This window comes from Primulina tabacum, chromosome 3 (genome assembly GCF_025594145.1).
Source record: "Primulina tabacum isolate GXHZ01 chromosome 3, ASM2559414v2, whole genome shotgun sequence".
In the NCBI taxonomy this organism is placed as follows: domain Eukaryota; kingdom Viridiplantae; phylum Streptophyta; class Magnoliopsida; order Lamiales; family Gesneriaceae; genus Primulina; species Primulina tabacum.
Genome location: NC_134552.1, coordinates 16,040,641 through 16,064,907, shown reverse-complemented (window position 1 = coordinate 16,064,907; position 24,267 = coordinate 16,040,641). Strand labels below are relative to the sequence as shown.

General features: G+C 38.4%; 1 long non-coding RNA gene across 2 annotated transcripts; it reads right to left on the bottom strand.

The window, feature by feature from the left end:
* Window positions 1-19,675: 19,675 nt before the first annotated feature.
* LOC142539033 (uncharacterized) lies at window positions 19,676-24,033 on the bottom strand. Of its 2 annotated transcripts, XR_012818788.1 has the most exons (4): window positions 23,781-24,033; window positions 22,167-22,242; window positions 19,962-20,057; window positions 19,676-19,864 (listed from the first exon to the last, which is right to left on the bottom strand). It is a non-coding gene; the product is annotated as an uncharacterized LOC142539033 (long non-coding RNA). The 2 variants fall into 2 exon arrangements; XR_012818787.1 differs by lacking the exon at window positions 19,962-20,057 and having other exon boundaries at window positions 22,167-22,231.
* Between the last annotated feature and the right edge of the window lie 234 nt (window positions 24,034-24,267).

Below are 24,267 nucleotides of genomic sequence, written 5' to 3'. Positions count from 1 at the left end.
TTTAGTTCCTCACTATTTTCATAATTATGATTTCACCCTCATTTCAATATACATCAATTTAATTACAAATAAAATACTATACAAATACACAATGTGTACCAAAAGTCACTGGTGTATAATAAAAATGTGGAGAACAATTAACGGTGTGACAAATAAAGTCAGTTACACCCACGTGGGATGGCTTTTTTTTTTTTAGGATCACGCATACGCGCACATATACATATAATATTTCAAATATTCGTTACGACGATGATGGACAATTATTGGTGAAATTTGATTTGGGTGGAAGAGAAGATCATAAATATTTTTGGTAGTGACCAACAAAAATACCAGTACTGAAGTATAACACAATAAACATTAATAGCAAACTAGCTTCATTCATGCATTCCAATAAAATCTTTATTGTCCACAAATTCATTCTTGCTTCATTTGTTAAGATAAACATCACTTTTATCAAGAAATTTGATATGATTATGATATAAAATAAAAATAATAAAAATAATAATAATAATAATAATAATAATAATAATAATAAAAGCGGACTACTAGAAGAACAAAAAACAAACATGAAACCCAAAAAAAAAGTTAAGCAAATTCTGAATAATTAATCAAGGATACTCCAATTAAAGACCACCTGGATTGGAAATATGCATGCATGTTTCAATCTGCACTAATTAACCGAATGCTGATTGATTTTTTTGAAAGAAATATACATATAGATACAACTGATGATGGCATAAGTGGACTATACAATTAATAAGAATTCAGAGAGTGTCACATCAATTCATATGCAATAAGAAATTTGATTAATTACTACATAGCTTGGTGGGTCACCATCGCATGGCATTCAATTTCGACAGTCACTATTCAAGAACATCTTCATGTATAGAATATTCCAAATAATTATGCATTTTATATTTGATACCAGGGATGAACCCATCAAGATCCGGCCCATCATTAAGGCCCACAGGTGAATGACCCATGACAAGCTCAGGTATTTTCCTATAAATATCAGGTTGGAGCGTATGATTATTGGATTCAATATATTGTTTTCAGCAGCACCCTTAGCTGCTCCCCCATATATCCTCAGTCACTGACTTGAGCGTCGGAGGGGCTACGCCAGGACGGTGTCCTGGCGCCCTCCTAACGATCTTATTTGTGATTTCAGGCTCAGGGTAATTTCAGAACCTGCGTCTGGACTAGTGACACTTGCCGGAATCGGACCCTAAATTTCCCGTGAGTATCAATATTAGTATTTAAAAGGAATTAAGCGAAGCATAAAAACAACAAAGTTAAAGGCCTTTCCCTCTTTTGGTGAACAACGAAATCTATAACGTGAAATCACGAATTGCATTATTGTGCTGCGCGGATGATGGATGCTCAAATGGATACTCAACAACCTACATCAATTTCACCACTCATTATTTTGTTGCAATCAAATTATTATAAACCCCTAATAACAATGCGCGACCAATTGAAATATGTTTTAACAGCTTTTTTTTTCCTTTAAAAAAAGAAAAAGAAATCTTTATGATGAGATCAATTTGTCAAAATTGGCTTTAACTGAATGGTAAAAAAGCTTTCCGAGCTGGGAATATTTGTTGACAAACAAATAACAGCCACATACAATTTGCCTCTTGGCATAAACAATACGCACACTTTTTTTTGTTTTTTGTTTTTTTTTTTGACAAAAGCGTGCCATTATGGACCGGGAGAATGACTACTGACCACAAAAAGGGAAATAAATAATAACAGTGAAACGGATGGCACAAGTGGAAAGGTAATAATTATCGATCACGTATTGAATATGCATACTTGATCACAAAAACAGTACTCCTAGGCGAAATTGTAAGGAAACAAAGTAATTGAAATACTGTGCATGCATTTGATATTTTTGGGCCGGGGGGTTGAGTCCTCTTGATTAAATCAACAAAGGGGTTCAAGAAATATGTTTTAGGTTGTCTTGTATATCCCCTAAATAGCAAACAGTATCTTCTTGGAGTACAGAAATCTCCTTACCATCAGAACTTACATCACATTTCAACCACGAGATATAAGGATACATTAATTATGAATTCATAAATGTAATTGTTTATGGTATACAAAGGTGGGTGTATGTAGCACAGACTAACCTCCATGAAACATAGAAAAAACTGTGAATGTTCAACGTAGTGAATACGTGGGTTTGAGTAATGAGTGTGTATGTGTAACGACCAATTACAGGCTCAGTGAACCGTCCATAAGACCCACGGCCCCGATCGACCCAAGGCTATCCCGATCTTGGACTCTGCTCTATGGGCCTTGGCCCATCTATGGAACTCTTCCCTCACGGGCTTTCCATAGGCGTCGTACGGGTTACTCATAAAACTCTTCAGCCCATGCACTGAAGCTTGTGTCTTCCCATGATCGAACCTAAGACCACATGGATATATAGGTACTTAGCACAATTTAATTTAAGTTAAGGAATAATTTAATTTAAAGAAATAGAATGTTTTAGGATTTATTTAAATTAATTAGAGCTAAGTTATTAAATAAAGTTCTTTAGGTTAATATTTAATTAAAGCTTAAAAAAAATATGTAAACAAAGGTGGATGAATTAATATAGGTCAAATATATTCAAGAAATTAAACATAACCTTTAAACATTTAAATTTGAAGTCATGTATGCCATTCAAGAGTCTAAGCAAGATTCTAAACTAAATTAATTTATTAATACATTAAAATATATATAATGGAAGTTTAAAAACTTAAACAATTAAAATGCAAAGTTAAACCATAAAATATCATTCAAAAATTAATTGGAAATTCGTTCAAAGCCTTAAACCATTTCAAATGTGATTGGTAAACCCCATTCAAGTCACTTCTAAATGGTCTTCATAGTGTATTCATTTCCCACTTTTAAATTCAATAATAATGGGTAATACATGCACCATAATTCTCTTCAAAGCTCATCAACCCCTCTATGCTAGCAAATAACGTGAATGACAACAAGAATAAGAGCTTAGGTTCGGCCATCCAAGAGAAGGAGAATCATTTCAAAATTTTTCAACTTCTTGACTTGTAACTCCCACCTTAATGCAAATAATGGCACCTTTAACACCTCTTGTAACCATCACCTCCATTACATAACATTTCTCCACACCTATGACCGAAATAATCAGAGAAAAACACAGCTTAGAGGCGTGTAATAGCAGCTGAAATTGTGAACAACAGCAGAAACGAGTAAGAAAGAAGCCAACTCCGACTCCGCCGCTCGTCTTCGTCGTATTGATTTGTTTTGTGTCAAAACAAATTCCAGGCATGTATATGTTGTTTCTTCGCTCTTCAATCAAGTCCTATAAATATTTTTAAACATTATATGTTCAGGATTCATGAGGTAAAAACGAAGTTTTGACAGCAACAACACAAAATTTTCTGCACAGAATTTTTCGGTTTCCTCTTAGTGTCTCATGGTTTTGGCTTGTTTTGTGGTTCAGGAGGTTGGCTCGTTTTCCAGGCACCCAAGGCTGCTGTTAGGCATGAATTAGAATGTGTTAGGGTGTTACTGGTCCATTGGTATGCATCCACACACTCACAAATAAAGGAATGACGACAACTTTTTTCAAAACTACAGATTTGAGCTTCGTTTTGGTTCTTGGGTGGTTAAGGGGAGTATTCGAATCTTGGCTGTCCTAGGGACTGTAGCCACAGTTAGAACCCTCCCTTAACATGTCTAGGACGTGACCAAGGTGTCCTTTCCAAGCTTGGTTCACGGATCCATCAGAATTTCACAACAACAACACAAGTGCAATTCGGTTTTCTTCATTTTCTGTGTGAGTGGGTTTCGGTTTTGGGGTGTGTTGCTTGGATTATGGTTGGCTCCTAGCCTGTAGCCATGGTTCATACAACACTCCATCATGTCTAGATCGAACCATGGTCGATAAAATGGCCCTTGGAACAAGATAAGACAGTAAAATGGTTCAATACAACACACTATGCAGCAAGTGGTGCTCTCGGTTGGTATGCTGTAATTGTCCTAGGTGTTTACTTGGATTGTGGTTGGCTTCTAGCCCTTAGCCATGGTCCAAGCCATGCCTTAAGATGTTGGTAAGAGTCCTTGGACGGTGGTTCAAGCCCTTGGCCATTATTTTCAGAGTTTGCTCCACAAACAAGCAAGCTGCCACTGCTGTATTTTCTGCTTTTTGACAGCAGCTTTGGGTCACGGTTTTGGTGGTGAATTGAGTTCTTGGTTGGGTTTTAGCCCATGGCCTTGGACTAGACACTACCCTAATGAGTTAGGAAAGTCATGTTTTTGGCCGTTCGTGATTTGGTCGAGTTTAGTGGTCGTACGAGAATTTACGGTGAAAGGTGCCAAAATGACTCTCGAAAGAGTGTTTTATGTTTTTGGATTTCTTTCGCCTATTTTCGTGTTTTGCAGTTATTATGCATATTTTTCAGTATGTTTGGGGTATTTTTAATCATGGTTAAACGTCGGTTTAATGTTGGTTCGGGTTGGTACGAAGCCATGGTTAAAAATCAAGTTGTTGGTCTGAATCGTCTCGTTTTTAGTTCTATTGTTAAGTTTTTGTCAAGTTAAGATTTATTGCATGTGTCACATATTAGAATTAAGTCGCAGCAAGCCTGGGAACGATTCAACTCATCCGGTAAAAATAAGGTTATAATGATATTACGTGCATAAATGTTTATTTTTGAGATATATGTTATATGTCTTGTGGCCACCTTACGTTTATGGGTTTGGAAGTCGGTAGGCGCAACCGAGGACCTCTCCGCCCGGTGACTTACGACCGGTTATGATTATGTATGGGTACGGACATCCAGTCCAAGGGCTGTGATTGATCTCTACCGCCCAGTATACTGTGGTTTAGTCTGATCAGGCGCTTACGCTATGTTATGGGCCACTTGCTTAGAAACATTATCTCTACCAAAAAATTTTGATATGTTATGACAGAGCTCTATTGAGCAAAGCTTTTACGTATGATTTTCAGATATGCACGTAGTTATAATTATTCATGATACGATTTTCACCGTATGCTTTACGTTACTTTATTTTTACGTTGCATGCGATTTTATGATATATTTACTTGTTATTCACGATATATACATGTTGAGTCTTTAGACTCACTAGACTTGATTGTTGTAGGCACTGATGAGGTCGAGGCCGAGGGCGGAGACCAGTGAGTTGGCTTGGGACAGCAGTAGTAAACCCGAGGACTTCATGATTTAATTTATGCACCTTTTATCATTCAAACTCGATTTTAACATGTTGGATTATTTTTAAATTGTTGCTTGAAATACAATGTTGACTTCCGCTGTTATTTTAAAATTAAAATTATTTACATGTTTATTTTATAAATTGGGCAAGTTATTTATTTATTTAGAAAAATTTTAATAATTTCGCAAAATTATGAATACGAAATACGAGCCCTTACAGTTGGTATCAGAGCCTATGATCTTGTAAAGAGTTGTACTACTACTGCTCTCGAGAAGCTCATGAAGTCACGTCTTCGGTCTGTAATTTTTACGATTACGCATTTATTTTAAAGCCTGAAATAATTCTTACATCATGATTGCATGAAAGATTTATGTCAAGATTACGATTATGCATTATTTATTTAAATTTAAAGAAATAGTGGAATTATGCATGTTGGTTGCGTATGGGTTATAATTATGGAACAGCATGCCTCCTAGACGCCGTGTTGGACGCCTGAGAGGTGATGATGAGCGTCGTCATGAGGACGGTTAGGATCAGAGACGAGGGGAGAACGAGGAGAGAGATTTACCACCACCCCCTCCAACAGACATGAATGCCCAGATGCTAGCTGGGATGACTCAGTTCTTTGGACAGTTTGCGGGGAACAATGCAGTGGGAGCCAGACAGACGGGGCCGGAGGCTATTTATGAGCGGTTCATGAAGATGCGACCGAAGGAGTTCTTAGGGACGTCAGATCCTATGGCTGCCGAGGGCTGGATTAAGTCTCTTGAGGTTATCTTCGAGTTTATGGGGCTTGAAGATGGAGATAGGATTCGATGTGCGACCTATCTGTTCGGAGGAGACGCTCGCCCATGGTGGGAAGGAGCATCAGTGGCTATGGATTTGACTACTTTGAGCTGGACGCGCTTCACAGAGGTATTCTATTCTAAATATTTTACTGAAGAGGTGCGTTCGAGGTTGACTACGGAGTTCATGACCCTGAGGCAGGGAGACTTGACTGTTACGGAGTTCATCCGTAAGTTCGAGAGGGGGTGTCATTTTGTACCCCTAATTGCTAACGATGCTGGAGCCAAATTGAGGCATTTTCTGAATGGTCTACGGCCGATCTTACGTCGTGATCTTAGGGTGGCCGGCCCTACTACCTATGATGTTGCTGTTTCCAGAGCGCTAGCGGCAGAGCAAGACCAGAATGATATTGAGCGCGATCGCCAAGGTAAACGACCATTTCAGGCACCACATCGTCCTCCTCAGCATCAGCATCAGAATAAGAGACCTTTCCACGGCCCGCCCAGGAACAGAGGGCCGCAGCAGCAGCAGCAGGGACGGGCAGTCCCGAAGACAGTGGAGTACCCAGTTTGTGCCAAGTCCTCACGTCGTCATGCTGGGACTTGTATGTATGGTTCGGGAAAATGTTACAAATGTTGTAGTACTGACCACATATTGAAGAATTGCCCTCAGAAGAATCTGCCTACTCAAGGCAGAGTTTTTGCTCTCCATGCTGCGGAGACTAATCCGGAGACGATGCTCATGACAGGTATCCTAAATCCTTAAGTTTTATTCGAAGTTTAATGTTTTGGGTTAACATTTTGAACTTAGAATTTATGATAGGATTGCATGTTCTAATCAGTGTTATTTACGGGAATTTAGGTTAGAAGAACTTCGACCTTTGCATGTCTATAAGCATAGTTCTTGTAAAACTATTGGGTTTAGCATGATATTCCAATCTTTCAGGGAGAATCTTTATAGCCGGTTCAGCTACGAAAGCTTTGATAGATTCAGGGGCTACTCATTCGTTCATTTCAGAAACCTTTGCAAATTCTCTCAAGATCAAATCAATTGGGCTAGACATAGCGTATTCAGTAGCATTGCCTTCTGGAGATGAGATGACAGCTACTAATGTGATCCGAGATATAGACCTTGAACTTCATGGTAATCTTGTGTATGCGGATCTTATCGTTCTGCCGATGCCAGAATTTGATATCATTCTAGGGATGGACTGGCTATTGAGGAACAGAGTTTTGATTGACTTCCAACGGAGATCTGTTCTAGTCCGACCTGCCCTGAATGGAACAATTCTTATTCGACCCAGACAGGTATTTTAATTTACCGCGTATGATATCTTGTGTCCAGGCCAGGAAGCTCATTCATAGAGGTTGCCGAGCATTTTTAGCTACTCTGTATCTGTTCCCGAGACGCCCAAACAGTCAGCATCCGACGTTCATATTGTCCGGGATTTTCTAGACGTTTTTCTTGAAGACGTCTCTGGTTTACCACCTGTGAGAGAGGTGGAATTTTCTATTGAGCTTATGCCCGGTACTACGTCGATCTCCAAAGCACCATACCGATTAGCACCGACAGAGATGGCGGAACTCAAGAAACAGATTCAGGAACTTCTCGACAAGGAATTCATTCGCCCGAGCTTTTCGCCATGGGGCGCACCGGTCTTATTTGTGAAGAAAAAGGATGGTTCGATGAGGCTCTGCATTGATTACCGGGAGTTGAACAAAGTTACAGTGAAGAACAAATACCCAATCCCGAGGATTAAAGATTTATTTGATCAGTTGCAGGGAGCTTCAGTATTCTCCAAGATTGACCTGCGTTCTGGTTATCATCAGCTGAGAGTGAAAGATGCCGATATTCTCAAGACTGCTTTCAGGACTCGTTATAGACACTTTGAGTTTCTTGTGATGCCGTTCGGTTTGACGAATGCGCCAACGATCTTCATGGATCTCATGAATCGCGTATTTCAGCCATATCTTGATCAGTTCGTGATAGTATTCATAGATGATATTCTCATCTACTCAAAGAATCAAGAGGATCACAGCAGACATCTGACCACAGTATTGCAGACCTTACAAAAGCATAAGCTATTCGCGAAGTTCAGCAAACGCGAGTTCTGGTTAGAGAAAGTGGCGTTTTTAGGCCACGTCTTTTCTAGCAGTGGGATCGAGGTAGACCCGGCGAAAGTTGCAGCAGTCAGAGATTGGGTTGTGCCACAAAATGCATGAGAGATCCGTAGTTTCATGGGGCTAGCAGGATACTATCGGAAGTTTATTCGGGGATTCTCCTCCATCGCAGTTCCACTCACATCATTGACGAAGAAGAATGTTAAGTATGTGTGGAGTGAGGAATGTCAGAAGAGCTTCGATACATTGAAGCAAGCTCTTATTTCAGCACCAGTGTTGGCCATGCCTTCAGGACCCGGAGATTTTGTTCTTTATACCGATGCTTCGAAACTCGGGTTAGGCGCAGTATTGATGCAGCATGGGAAGGTGATAACATATGCTTCTCGTTAGTTGAAGATTCATGAGAAGAATTATCCTACCCATGATCTAGAGTTGGCAGCCGTAGTATTTGCATTGAAGATTTGGAGGCATTATTTGTACGGAGAGTGTGAGACCCCGAAAATAAAATAGCTTTGATGGCATTTTGGTAAATAAGTTGAAAAATAATGAATTAATTTTAAAGAATAAAATATGACATATCTTGGTCATATGAAGTTCAAATGATTTGAAATTTGGATATAACGTAGAAAACTCAAAGATATAGAAGTTTCATGTTTTGAGTTTTCGAAAATTTGATCGTTTGATTGGTCCAAAGGGATATACCGATGTTAAAATATTAAATAGTATATATTATATTATATTATTTTATTTTATTAATATAATATAATATAATATTAAAATTAAAAAAAAAAGAAGATAATTTCATCTTTCATTTCGACAGTAGCTATCAGAGAGAGAGGAGAGGAAAGGAGAGGAGTGAAAATATTTTCGATTTTTATTTTCGATCGTGCGACTTATCGGTTTATCTAAACGACGAATCGACTTCAGTTCTGGGATCGTTGACACGATGTCTTCGATTTGAGGTATAAATTTCATAGTTTTGGTGATGTTTGAAATTCGTCGATTTTTGGAATAAATCCGATAAATTGTTAAATCATACAGAAATTGAAGATCACTGACTAGTGTATGATTTTAACGAAGAAGAGATGATTATAGTGATGTTATTTTGAATTATTCTCAATTTATTATAATTAGGGAATTTTAATCGTATGGTTGAGATTGAATAATTATTTTCAATTATTATTAATTCTGATAAATATATGCGGTAGAATAACCGACAAGAAACTAAGTTTTGAAGTCGAAATTGAATTATGTTATGATTTGAATTTGATATGAATTTTTGAAGTTTCAAAAGATATTTGAAAATTATATTGTTGATATTGAATGATGTTATTGATTGAAATGGATATGTTATTGATGTAGATAGATTATTATATTGGTATCTTCAAGCTACATCAACTGAAACGAAGAATTGAGGTATGTTGCGACCGGGTAACATACGACAGGTATCTGTATTATATGATATATGTCGGATTGGTTTGATTGATTGGAATGAGAATACATGTCTATATGCCTTATTTGTTGAGTTTATGTGGCATACATGACATTGTGATTTGAATATCGATGTATAAAATAAATGTTTTGTTAACACACATCGTTTGATGCATACATCGATACATGACATGCATGTTGAGCTATGATCCTTGGATACCCTGATATAATTTGATTGGATTCTGGGTTTGTGAACACAATGCTATGTTTGGTATTACATGACCCTTAAAGCATAGACGTTTGTGGCCCCGATGATTGGATATGAGATTTGGGATTTGATGGCGCTTTGTCGACGCTATCATACGAGTATCCCTTATTGAGGCCGGTGTGCCAGCTCGAGCATTGATTTGATAGCGATTCGTTTGATTCTGACATGTGCTCAGTGGATGGGCATTTGACCTGATACCTCCACGACATACATGCATTGCATACCATATATCATTGTTTGGATATCTGTGGTATATATGATTGGTTGTTCCATACGGAGCTTTGCTCACCCCCAAGGGGGGCTGTTGTTGTCTTTGTGTGTGGACAATGGCAGGTACTCCAGGATATAAGGAGACCAGAGAGGGTACTTCTGGAGGGAGCCACAGTTTGGGCTGAGGTTTTATGTTTATTTCTTGTTCCCAGTATATATGTATATGTATTTATATACCGGGGCATGTCCCGAGGATATGAGTTGTTTGTATATGATTGGTTATGATTTCGTGTGGGCATGTTTATGATGTGAGATTAAATACTATTTTTAGTATTTAAATTATAGAAGAAATATTTCGGGCTCATTGTAAAGAAATTTTAAACTCGTTTTTCGCTGTAATTAGTTAACCCTAATCAGATTGCATTGTAATAACGATTAGGAGCTAAGGGCCCCACACAGTATGGTATCAGAGCATAGCTGGGAATGCTCGATTGAGTCTTGTGTACAATTGAATAGGCATAAATGAATTGTGCGTATGTGTTTGATTTATTTGTATTACTTGCTCCTACTTGATTTGATTCGAGTAAGTATCTGACAAGATTGATGATATGAGATGATGAGATTATGAAATTGTTATTGATTTGTGATATTCATCTTTTGATTTGTAGATGGATCCCACAAATGAAACTGCGAGTAGCAGTACTGAGAGAATAGTTGGGCAATATGAAGGATTGTCCATGGATGTGGTGATGGCTCGATTACAGGATCTAAAACCACCGTGGTTCTTTGGCACTGAGAGTGCTGAAAGAGCTGAAGCCTGGTTGAAGGATATTGAGCATCTTTTTAATATTGTTGAGTATTCCAAGGCTCGGAGACTGAAACTTGCTCTTTATTAGTTGAAAGACCGAGCTAAATCTTGGTGGGAAGCCGCTGAGATTGGACTGAAAGAGGCCGGGATTGAAGTCACCTGGGATGTCTTCAAGGCCCAGTTTTTGGAGCAGTACTCCCCTCATTCCTATTATACTGCTCAAGAGAATGAATTTAATAATCTGCAGCAGGGAACGATGTCTGTTGCGGAGTATGCTTCAAAATTTTCTACTCTGTTGAAGTATGCACCTCACGTAGCTGGGAATGCGAGGGCAAAATATAACAGGTTTGTAAATGGATTACATCCTGCTTTATATACTTATGTTGTTTCTGGATTGCCTACCAGCTACGCAGAGGCAGTGGAACGAGCCAAGGCAGCCGAGGCTGGACTTAGGAGAGGAGGTCCACAGTATACTCCTCCACCTCCGGTGTCAGCTCAGCAGCCTACTTTGAGGCCGAGAGGTAAGAAGTTTAAGAAGACTGGCTCTATTTCTTCGTCTTCTTCGAGTTCGAGTGGATCACAGCGAGGGAGTCCTGTGATTGCTCCCTACTGTAGTCATTGTGGAGGTAAACATACTATCGAGCAGTGTCGAGGTATGTTTGGTACTTGTTATCAGTGTGGGCAGGAAGACCATTTCTCTCGAGTATGTCCGAACAGGGGTACAACTTCTGCTCAACCCCAGCCAGGATTTAGAGGTGGCCCTAGTACTATGATGAGACATGCTGTTCCTGTTCCATCTTTTCAGCAGTCGAGTGTCCCACGATATCGAGGACCGGGTGGTCAGAGTGCCCAAGTTCCTCCTCAAGTAAGAGTGTATGCCATGACCGAGGATCAGGCGAGAGAAGCTCTTGGAGGCGTGATTGCAGGTATTTGCACGCTTTGCGATTATCCTGCACGTGTTTTATTTGATACAGGAGCATCTCATTCATTCATATCTCATGCATTTGTTGCATCTCACGATATTGAGTGTACCCCATTGTATGATACTTTGTCGATAGCCACGCCAGCAGGGAAGATTATTTTGTCTGAGAAAGTTGTGCATAATTGTGTATTGATATATGAGGATAATGTGGTATTTCTGAATTTGATTGTCTTGCCGATGCACGACTTTGATTGTATTGTTGGCATGGATATCTTAATGACGAATCGAGCTACTATTGATTGTTGTCATGGAGTGGTTCGATTTCGACCGATTGATGGACCCAAGTAGAATTTTTATGGCAAGGGTTCCCAAGCCAAAATTCCATTGGTATCTTCCTTGGAAATGTCCCGATTGTTGACTAGCGGAGATGAGGGTTATCTTATCTACGCTATTGATATTTCGAAGAAGGAGTCTTCTTTATCTGAGATTCATGTTGCGAAAGAATTCCCGGATGTATTTCCCGATGAGATTCCTGATTTTCCTCCTCATCGAGAAATTGAGTTTAGTATTGATCTTGAGCCGAGGACTGCGCCTATTTCTAAAGCTTCTTATCGCATGACACCTTTGGAATTGAAAGAATTGAAAGAACAGTTACAGGATCTTCTCGATAAGGGATATATTCGACCGAGTGTATCATCTTGGGGAGCTCCGGTCTTATTTGTTCGGAAGAAAGATGGTACTATGCGAATGTGTATCGACTATAGGCAATTGAATCGGGCTACTGTGAAAAATAAGTACCCACTTCCTCGTATTAATGATTTGCTTGATCAGCTTCAGGGTACTTCTGTATACTCGAAGATTGATCTTCGTTCTGGGTATCATCAAGTACGAGTTCGAGACGAAGATGTGCCCAAAACTGCTTTTCGTACGAGGTATGGCCATTATGAATTTTTGGTTATGCCTTTTGGTCTTACGAATGCTCCTGCTGTCTTTATGGATCTAATGAATCATGTCTTTCGAGATTATTTTGACCGATTCGTTATTGTGTTTATTGATGATATTCTTGTATATTCGAAATCGAAAAAGGAGCATGCTGAACATTTGAGACTGGTACTTCAAACTCTTCGTACTAGCCATTTATATGCTAAATTGTCCAAATGTGAGTTCTTGATAGACAAAGTGGTATTTCTGGGCCACGTCATTTCGAGACATGGCATATCTGTTGATCCTGCGAAGGTCGAAGCTATATTGAATTGGCCAAGACCTACGAATGTTCCTGATATTCGTAGCTTCATGGGTTTAGCTGGATATTATCGTCGCTTTCTTGAAGGATTTTCGAAAATAGCTAAACATATTACTCAACTGACACAGAAGAATCAGCGATTCATTTGGTCAGATGAATGTGAAGTTAGTTTTCTTGAATTGAAGACGAGATTGACCACAGCACCTGTGCTTACTATTCCCTCAGGTACCGGAGGATTTGTTGTGTACACAGATGCATCTGGTAAAGGTTTGGACTGTGTTTTGATGCAACATGGCAAAGTGGTTGCTTATGCGTCTCGTCAATTGAAATCTCATGAAACACGTTATCTTGTTCATGATCTTGAATTGGCCGCCATTGTGTTTGCTTTGAAGATATGGCGCCATTAATTGTACGGAGAAAAGTTTGTTATCTATTCAGATCATAAGAGTCTGAAATATCTCTTTTCTCAATCTGATTTGAATATGAGGCAACGCAGGTGGATGGATCTCCTGAAGGATTTTGATTGTGAGATTCAATATCACCCTGGATCGGTGAATGTTACAGCGGATGCCCTTAGTCGGAAAGTTTATGATTCTGTTTTAGCCTCTGTTTGTGTCGCCAAAGTACACGAGGATATATGTACTTCTGGCTGGACTTTTCACTCGAATTGGAATTCTGTCACTGTCTCAGCATTGCAAATTGAGCCGAACTTGATATCGAAAATACGAAAGGCCCAACGAAGCGATGCTCAGATCCAAAAGTCGAAAGAACTTGTATCTGCTGGACATCAGTCTGGATTCCAGATTGATTCTGATGGTTCTTTACGACTTAATGGTCGGCTGGTAGTTCCTGATGATTCTGATTTGAAATCTGCCCTTCTTCGAGAAGCACATTGTAGCAAATACAACATTCATCCTGGAGGTCGAAAGATGTATTTGACATTGAGACCTCAATTCTGGTGGAAACGTATGAAGAAGGACATTGCTGAATTTATTTCGAAATGTCTTGTTTGCCAGCAAGTGAAAACCGAGAGAATGAAACCTAGAGGATTACTCCATAGTCTTGAAATCCCGAAATGGAATTGGGAACATATTGCTATGGATTTCGTGACTCATTTACCTCGTTCGCCCAAGGGCTGTGATGCTATTTGGGTTTTTATTGACCGGCTTTCGAAATCTGTACATTTTATTCCGTATGAGCGGACTTATCCTTATAAGAGAATGGCCTGTTTATACATCGAGAATGTGGTGAGACTGCACGGTGTGCCAGTCTCGATTGTATCTGATCGTGATCCCAGATTTGCTTCTAAATTCTGGGGTAGTTTTCAGGAAGCGATGGGTACGCGTTTGGCTATGAGTACTGCTTATCATCCTCAAACTGATGGCCAGACTGAGCGTACGATTCAAACGTTAGAAGATATGTTACGTGCGATAGTGATGGATTTCAGAATGGGATGGCAAGATGCCTTACCATTGGTTGAATTTTCTTATAATAATAGCTTCCAAACGAGTATTGGTATGGCACCATTTGAAGCCTTGTATGGGAGACGATGTAGATCACCGTTATTCTGGGGTGAAATTAGTGAAAGACAATTGACTGGACCTGAAATGATACAAGAAATGAATAATAAGGTTCAGTTAATTCGACAGCGGATGAAAGCTGCTCAGGATCGTCAAACGAGTTATGTGAATAAACGAAGACGACCCTTAGAATTCCAGAAAGGTGATAAAGTTTTTTTGAAAATATCTCCCTTTAGAGGCACTGTTCGATTTGGCATGCGAGGGAAATTATCTCCTCGTTATGTTGGTCCATACGAGATTCTGGATCGAGTTGGTGATCTTGCTTATCGGTTGGCATTGCCACCAGCTTTATCTGTCATTCATGATGTGTTTCATGTTTCTATGCTGAGGAAGTATGAACCAGATCCATCACATGTATTTGCACCTGATGAGGTTGAACTTGATCCTTCTCTCTCCTATGTCGAACAACCTGTTCGCATTATGGATCGAAAGGAAAAGATTTTGCGTAAGAAATCGATTCCTTTAGTTCGAGTGCAATGGACACGGCATGGTGTAGAGGAGTCAACGTGGGAATTGGAGAGCAAGATGCGAGAATCATATCCACACTTGTTTGATTCTATTCCACCTGTTCCATTGTATTCGATGTATTCTGATCCTTTTACTGATTTTAGTTTTGATATGTACTATAACTGGTAACATATTATATGTTTGCTAATGTTATGTATATAGAGATGTTTGAGATTTCGATGACGAAATCTTTTAAGTTGGGGAGAAATGTGAGACCCCGAAAATAAAATAGTTTTGATGGCATTTTGATAAATAAGTTGAAAAATAATGAATTAATTTTAAAGAATAAAATATGACATATTTTGGTCATATGAAGTCCAAATGATTTGAGATTTGGATATAACGTAGAAAACTTAAAGATATAGAAGTTTCATGTTTTGAGTTTTCGAAAATTTGATCGTTTGACTGGTCCAAAGGGATATATACCGATGTTAAAATGTTAAATAGTATATATTATATTCTATTATATTATTTTATTAATATAATATAATATAATATTAAAATTTAAAAAAAAAAAAGATAAAGTTGAAACTCACTCATCTTTCATTTTGACAGTAGCTATCAGAGAGAGGAGAGGAGATGAGGGGAGAGTGAAAATATTTTCGATTTTTATTTTCGATCGTGCGACTTATCGGTTTATTTAATCGACGAACCGAATTCAGTTCTGGGATCGTTGACACGATGTCTTCGATTTGAGGTATAAATTTCATAGTTTTGGTGATGTTTGAAATTCGTCGATTTTTGGAATAAATCCGATAAATTGTTAAATCATACAGAAATTGAAGATCAGTGACTAGTGTATGATTTTAACGAAGAAGAGATGATTATAGTGATGTTATTTTGAATTAGTCCCAATTTATTATAATTAGGGAATTTTAATCGTATGGTTGAGATTGAATAATTATTTGTCAGTTATTATTAATTCTGATAAATATATGCGGTAGAATAACCGACAAGAAACTAAGTTTTGAAGTCGAAATTGAATTATGCTATGATTTGAATTTGATATGAATTTTTGAAGTTTCAAAAGATATTTGAAAATTATATTGTTGATATTGAATTATGTTATTGATTGAAATGGATATGTTATTGATGTAGATAGATTATTATATTGGTATCTTCAAGCTACATCAACTGAAACGAAGAATTGAGGTATGTTGTGACCGGGTAACATACGACAGGTATCTGTATTATATGATATATGTCGGATTGGTTTGATTGATTGGAATGAGAATACATGTCTATATGCCTTATTTGTTGAGTTTATGTGGCATACATGACATTGTGATTTGAATATCGATGTATAAAATAAATGTTTTGTTAACACACATCGTTTGATGCATACATCGATACATGACATGCACGTTGAGCTATGATCCTTGGATACCCTGATATGATTTGATTGGATTCTGGGGTTTGTGAACACAATGCTATATTACATGACCTTTAAAGCATATACATTTGTGGCCCCGATGATTGGATATGAGATTTGGGATTTGATGGCGCTTTGTCGACGCTATCATACGAGTATCCCTTATTGAGGCCGGTGTGCCAGGTCGAGCATTGATTTGATAGCGATTCGTTTGATTCTGACATATGCTCAGTGGATGGGCATTTGACCTGATACCTCCACGACATACATGCATTGCATACCATGTATCATTGTTTAGATATCTGTGGTATATATGATTGGTTGTTCCATACGGAGCTTTGCTCACCCTCAAGGGTAGCTGTTGTTGTCTTTGTGTGTGGAAAATGGCAGGTACTCCAGGATATAAGGAGACCGGAGAGGGTACTTCTGGAGGGAGCCACAGTTTGGGCTGAGGTTTTATGTTTATGTCTTGTTCCCAGTATATATGTATATGTATTTATATACCGGGGCATGTCCCGAGGATATGAGTTGTTTGTATATGATTGGTTATGATTTCGTGTGGGCATGTTTATGATGTGAGATAAATACTATTTTTAGTATTTAAATTATAGAAAAAATATTTCGGGCTCATTGTAAAGAAATTTTAAACTCGTTTTCCGCTGTAATTAGTTAACCCTAATCAGATTGCATTGTAATAACGATTAGGAGCTAAAGGGCCCCACAGAGAGAAGTGCCAGATTTTTACCGACCACAAAAGTCTCAAATACTTCTTTACACAGAATGAGTTGAATATGCGGCAGAGGCGTTGGTTGGAGCTAGTGAAGGACTACGACTGTGACATTAGCTATCATCCTGGCAAAGTTAATGTAGTTGCAGACGCGTTGAGCAGGAAAGTCGCAGGGATGGCTCATTTGGTGGTTTTGAGACCTCTTCAGTTTGAGATGCAGAGGTTTGATTTAGAGACATATCCTCGAGGTAGAGTTCCTCGCCTATCTACTTTGACGATCCAGTCTTCTCTCCTAGACCGTATTCGCAGTGGGCAGTTAGCAGACGAGCAGTTGGCTAAGTGGAGACAGAGAGATGAAGCCAAGGGCAGTATCTTGTACACAGTTAGAGACGGTATTGTGAGATATCGAGACAGAATGTGGGTTCCAAGCAGCGATTCTATTCGAGAGGATATCTTATCTGAGGCCCATATGTCGTCGTACTCTATACATCCTGGGAGTACGAAGATGTACAAAGATCTGCAGTTATTATATTGGTGGTCTGGAATGAAGAGGGATATCCAACGTTTTGTATCCGAGTGTCTGACATGTCAACTAGTGAAAGCGGAGCATCAGAGACCAGCAGGCATGCTCAAGCCTCTTCCTATTCTCGAGTGGAAGTGGGAGAATGTTACCATGGACTTCGTCGTCGGATTGCCGAAGTCAGTCAGAGGGTCGAATGCTAAATGGGTGATTGTTGATCGTCTTACGAAATCAGCTCATTTCTTGCCTTTTAAGATGACTTTCTCCATGATCCAGTATGCAGAGTTGTATAGCCGGGAGATCGTCAGACTTCATGGTATTCCCGTTTCTATAGTGTCTTACCGAGATCCTAGATTCACTTCATCGTTTTAGAAGAGTCTGCATTCAGCTATGGGTACGAAGTTGTTGTTTAGCACGGATTTTCACCCACAGACAGATGGTCAGTCCGAGAGAGTTATCCAGATTTTGGAGGATCTTCTTCGTGCATGTGTTCTTGATTTCTCCGGGAGTTGGGAATCAAAGTTGCCGTTGGTGGAGTTTACCTATAACAACAGTTTTCAGTCGTCTATAGGGATGGCTCCATACGAAGCATTGTACGATCGTAAGTGTAGATCTCCTATTCATTGGGATGAAGTAGGGGAGAGATCAGAGTTGGGTCCAGAGATTATGCAGCAGGCTGCTGATGTAGTAGTCAAGATCCGTGATAGGATGAGGACTGCTCAGAGTAGACAGAAGAGTTATGTGGATCAGAGGAGGAGGGATCTGGAGTTTGCTGTTGGTGACCATGTTTTCGTGAAGATAGCGCCGATGAAAGGTGTCATGCGGTTCGGGAAGAAAGGAAAGCTCAGTTCGAGAATCATTGGACTATTTGAGATCCTCGACAGAGTTGGGACATTAGCTTATCGTGTTGCTCTTCCGCCGAATCTGGCCGGAGTACACAACGTGTTCCCCGTATCCATGTTGAGGAAGTATATGGCGATTCATCACATGTCTTAAATTTTGAACCGTTGCAGCTCACTCCGAACTTGTCTTATGAGGAAAGACCAGTGCAAATCCTAGACAGCCAAGAAAAAGGCTTCGGAACAAAATGGTCAAGCTAGTGAAAGTCAAGAGGCTCAATCATTCGGAGGAGGAAGCTACGTGGGAATCTGAGCCGGAGATGAGGAGTCGTTATCCTGAGTTATTCGGTAAGTTTTAATTTCGGGGACGAAATTCTTTTAAGGGGGGGAGAGTTGTAGAACCCGAAAATCAGATTACGTATAAGCCATGCATAATTGCTACCATTTAAATTAAAAATGAATATTTTATATAAATATGAAGTGTTTGATTTATTTTAATAATTTTAAGTCATGATTATTCATTTTAAAGATAGATGTTTAGTTTTATCTTTTCAAGATAAATACGCGAGGCCGGATCGGAGTTTGGAGATTAGAGATAAGATTAATAATAAGAAAATATTCCTAAATTTAATTTAAGTCAATGAATAATTTAATTTAAAGAAATAGAATGTTTTAGGATTTATTTAAATTAATTAGAGCTAAGTTATTAAATAAAGTTCTTTAGGTTAATATTTAATTAAAGCTTAAATAAAAATATGTAAACAAAGGAGGATGAATTAATATAGGTCAAATATATTCAAGAAATTAAACATAGACTTTATCATTTAAATTTGAAGTCATGAATGTCATTCAAGATTCTAAGCAAGATTCTAAACTAAATTAATTTGTTAATACATTAAAATATATATAATGGAAGTTTAAAAACTTAAACAATTAAAATGCAAAGTTAAACCATAAAATGCCATTCAAAAATTAGTTTGAAATTCGTTCAAAGCCTTAAACCATTTCAAATGTGATTGGTAAACCCCATTCAAGTCACTTCTAAATGATCTTCATAGTGTATTCATTTCCCACTTTTAAATTCAATAATAATGGGTAATACATGCACCATAATTCTCTTCAAAGCTCATCAATCCCTCTATGCTAGCAAATAACGTGAATGACAACAAGAATAAGAGCTTAGGTTCGGCCATCCAAGAGAAGGAGAATCATTTCAAAATTTTTCAACTTCTTGACTTGTAACTCCCACCTTAATGCACATAATGGCACCTTTAACACCTCTTGTAACCATCACCTCCATTACATAACATTTCTCCACACCTATGACCAAAATAATCAGAGAAAAACACAGCTTAGAGGCGTGTAATAGCAGCTGAAATTGTGAACAACAGCAGAAACGAGTAAGAAAGAAGCCAACTCCGACTCCGCCGCTCGTCTTCGTCGTATTGCTTTGTTTTGTGTCAAAACAAATTCCAGGCATGTATATGTTGTTTCTTCGCTCTTCAATCAAGTCCTATAAATATTTTTAAACATTATATGTTCATGATTCATGAGGTAAAAACGAAGTTTTGACAGCAACTACACAAAATTTTTTGCACAGAATTTTTTGGTTTCCTCTTTGTGTCTCACGGTTTTGGCTTGTTTTGTGGTTCAGGAGGTTGGCTCGTTTTCCAGGCACCCAAGGCTGCTGTTAGGCATGAATTAGAATGTGTTAGGGTGTTATTGGTCCATTGGTTTGCATCCACACACTCATAAATAAAGGAATGACAGCAACTTTTTTCAAAACTACAGATTTGAGCTTCGTTTTTGGTTCTTGGGTGGTTAAGGGGAGTATTCGAATCTTGGCTGTCCTAGGGGCTGTAGCCACGGTTAGAACCCTCCCTTAACATGTCTAGGACGTGACCAAGGTGTCCTTTCCAAGCTTGGTTCACGGATCCATCAGAATTTCACAACAACAACACAAGTGCAATTCGGTTTTCTTCATTTTCTGTGTGAGTGGGTTTCGGTTTTGGGGTGTGTTGCTTGGATTATGGTTGGCTCCTAGCCTGTAGCCATGGTTCATACAACACTCTATCATGTCTAGATCGAGCCATGGTCGATAAAATGGCCCTTGGAATGAGACAAGACAGTAAAATGGTTCAATACAACACACTATGCTAAGTGGTGCTCTCGGTTGGTATGCTGTAATTGTCCTAGGTGTTTACTTGGATTGTGGTTGGCTTCTAGCCCTTAGCCATGGTCCAAGCCATGCCTTAGGATGTTGGTAAGAGTCCTTGGGTGGTGGTTCAAGCCCTTGGCCATTATTTTCAGAGTTTGCTCCACAAACAAGCAAGCTGCCACTGCTGTATTTTCTGCTTTTTGACAGCAGCTTTGGGTCACGGTTTTGGTGGTGACTTGAGTTCTTGGTTGGCTTTTAGCCCATGTTCTTAGACTGGACACTACCCTAATGAGTTAGAAAAGTCATGTTTTTGGCCGTTCGTGATTTGGTCGAGTTTAGTGGTCGTACGAGAATTTACGGTGAAAGGTGCCAAAATGACTCTCGAAAGAATGTTTTATGTTTTTGGATTTCTTTCGCCTATTTTCGTGTTTTACAGTTATTATGCATATTTTTCAGTATGTTTGGGGTATTTTTAATCATGGTTAAACGTCGGTTTAATGTTGGTTCGGGTTGGTACGAAGCCATGGTTAAAAATCAAGTTGTTGGTCCGAATCGTCTCGTTTTTAGTTCTATTGTTAAGTTTTTGTCAAGTTAAGATTTATTGCATGTGTCACATATTAGAATTAAGTCGCAGCAAACCTGGGAACGATTCAACTCATCCGGTAAAAATAAGGTTATAATGATATTACGTGCATAAATGTTTATTTTTGAGATATATGCTATATGTCTTGTGGCCACCTTACGTTTATGGGTTTGGAAGTCGGTAGGCGCAACCGAGGACCTCTCCGCCCGGTGACTTACGACCGGTTATGATTATGTATGGGTACGGACATCCAGTCCAAGGGCTGTGATTGATCTCTACCGCCCAGTATACTGTGGTTTAGTCTGATCAGGCGCTTACGCTATGTTATGGGCCACTTGCTTAGAAACATTATCTCTACCAGAAAATTTTGATATGTTATAACAGAGCTCTATTGAGCAAAGCTTTTACGTATGATTTTCAGATATGCACGTAGTTATAATTATTCATGATACGATTTTCACCATATGCTTTACGTTACTTTATTTTTACGTTGCATGCGATTTTATGATATATTTACTTGTTATTCACGATATATACATGTTGAGTCTTTAGACTCACTAGACTTGATTGTTGTAGGCACTGATGAGGTCGAGGCCGAGGGCGGAGACCAGTGAGTTGGCTTGGGACAGCAGTAGTAAACCCGAGGACCTCATGATTTAATTTATGCACCTTTTATCATTCAAACTCGATTTTAACATGTTGGATTATTTTTAAATTGTTGTTTGAAATACAATGTTGACTTCCGCTGTTATTTTAAAGTTAAAATTATTTACATGTTTATTTTATAAATTGGGCAAGTTATTTATTTATTTAGAAAAATTTTAATAATTCCGCAAATTATGAATACGAAATACGGGCCCTTACAGTATGTCTGCACTTACTTTTGGTGTCTGCCTTTGCACTGCCTCATCTTTCGGTGCATTATCTTTTGAACATCAGCTTGTGTCTGAAAAGTAGCTGCAGCAAAATCAGTAACACATGATATAGTTTTTAGCTCACCGTGAGTGAGAAAAGCTGGCAGATGCATTAAAATTGCCCCTAGTGGTGTATCAAGTATAAACCAAGACAAATATCACTCAAGCTGATTACAATAAGCATTCAGTTGTTCGACATTTTATTTGAACATCTCGAATCTATAAAACGCTTTGAAATTACTGATACATGCAGAAAGGATGAGCATGCCAGATTGATTAGACCCAAGTTTAATTAGGGAAAGTTGCAACCTTTTTAAAGCAAGTAAATCAATAGGAGGAAAATACTGTACGACACAAGTTGAATCAGCAAAACAGAATAAGTACTATTCGTATGCGTAAGGCGGGGGAATAATAAATACTTGTCCAAATTGTTGCTAGTGATGGAAAACCAGATAGAGTGGTAACTATCAGAACAGTAGATTTTTTAGCAAAGAAAGCAACATAAAATAATTTACTGGTATTATATTGTGGAATGATTTAGGCATGTCCCAGTGCTGGGATCCAACACTCCAAAGACCAAGTGAATTGATGGGTAACTTTTTTCAGTGTTTCATCCGTTTAAACTGTCATCTACTCAGTATCACTTTGCCATTCTATTTTGCATCAAACCCTTAAACGTGACTCAAGTTGTCCCCAAGCCCTTACATGAAAAACTCTAACCAAACCTCAAAGCTGCTTCTAACCAAAATGGCGTAGCATAGAATAGGGGGCTTTACTTTCCTTCCTTTCCTTTCAAACAAGAATGTTTAATTAGCACTCCAATTCATCTAAAAAGACCCACAATCATATGTCAACATCAATGTATCGAAATCATTATAAAGAAAAAAGCATGGTAAATAAGCAATATATAGATCTCAATCATATCAAGAAAAGAGCACATCTGTTCGCTGATATAAATAAAAACCTAAAAACATAGATAGTGCTTCGTCCTTTTACAAGAAAAAAATAAGTAGGATAATGTAACCAGTAAAAATATGGTGATTAATCTCACACTTCAAAGATTTAACTATATGATCATTTCTCATATGGCGAAAAAACAGTTGGGCCGTGAAAATTATTTTCATCCACCATAATCTCCCAGGTGAGGCCCCAATCACCGATCACAATCAAAGTAATATTTACAGCATATTTTTTCGAGTCCATGCACAAAAAGGTTCTCAAATATAAAACAAAGCAACGTGAATTATGATGCCCCTAGAGACAAACATGACTCACCCAGTCGTATCAAAGTTGAACATTTATACTAACGAGGCACAAATATTGCTGTTCAATCAAATATCATAGATACTCTACAATATTTTAATCAAGGCGTTGAAAGACGAAATTAAAATCATCCACAAATCCACATCCAATTAACGTAGTGATGAGTCTATGGAGTTGATGTGAACTAAGGGTATAAATTAATGATGGACTATTTTTCAATACAGAAGGATATAGTTCGCCTTTTAAGTTACTTTTCGTAAAAAGGTAAGCCACACTTATATCGGCAAAGAAGGTTCAGAGATAGAAAAGGAAACAGACTTTCTGCACTGAAATCTGGTAGGGGCCGCCCCAAAGCTTCCATTCACCAGCGGAAAATTAAATTAAATAATTTTCTCTGTAGAATCCATACATGCAAATGAAAACAAATAAAATATTATAAAATATCATGCGGTTTGTAGAACTTGGAACAGAGATTTCAACACTTCAAACAGATGCCACCCACTTGTGTGTGGTGTTGTTCGATCCTAGCTTATAAACCCTCCCCGTGTAATTAATGGCTAAGATTGATTTGAACCTAACCAACTCAAGATGGTTATCCAAGTCAATATATGCAACTGTACCCCTCACACTTAAGAATAACTTATGGAGCATAAAATTTACAAGACAATGAGTGACCAACTATGAGTTGTCGAACACATAACGGTGGAGCTGTTAAAATTGAGACTTGGATCTAACTCAACCACAAAAGCAACTCTATGAAAAATATTGTCAAATCCATATATAATTCTCAGAAATTTTATCCGAT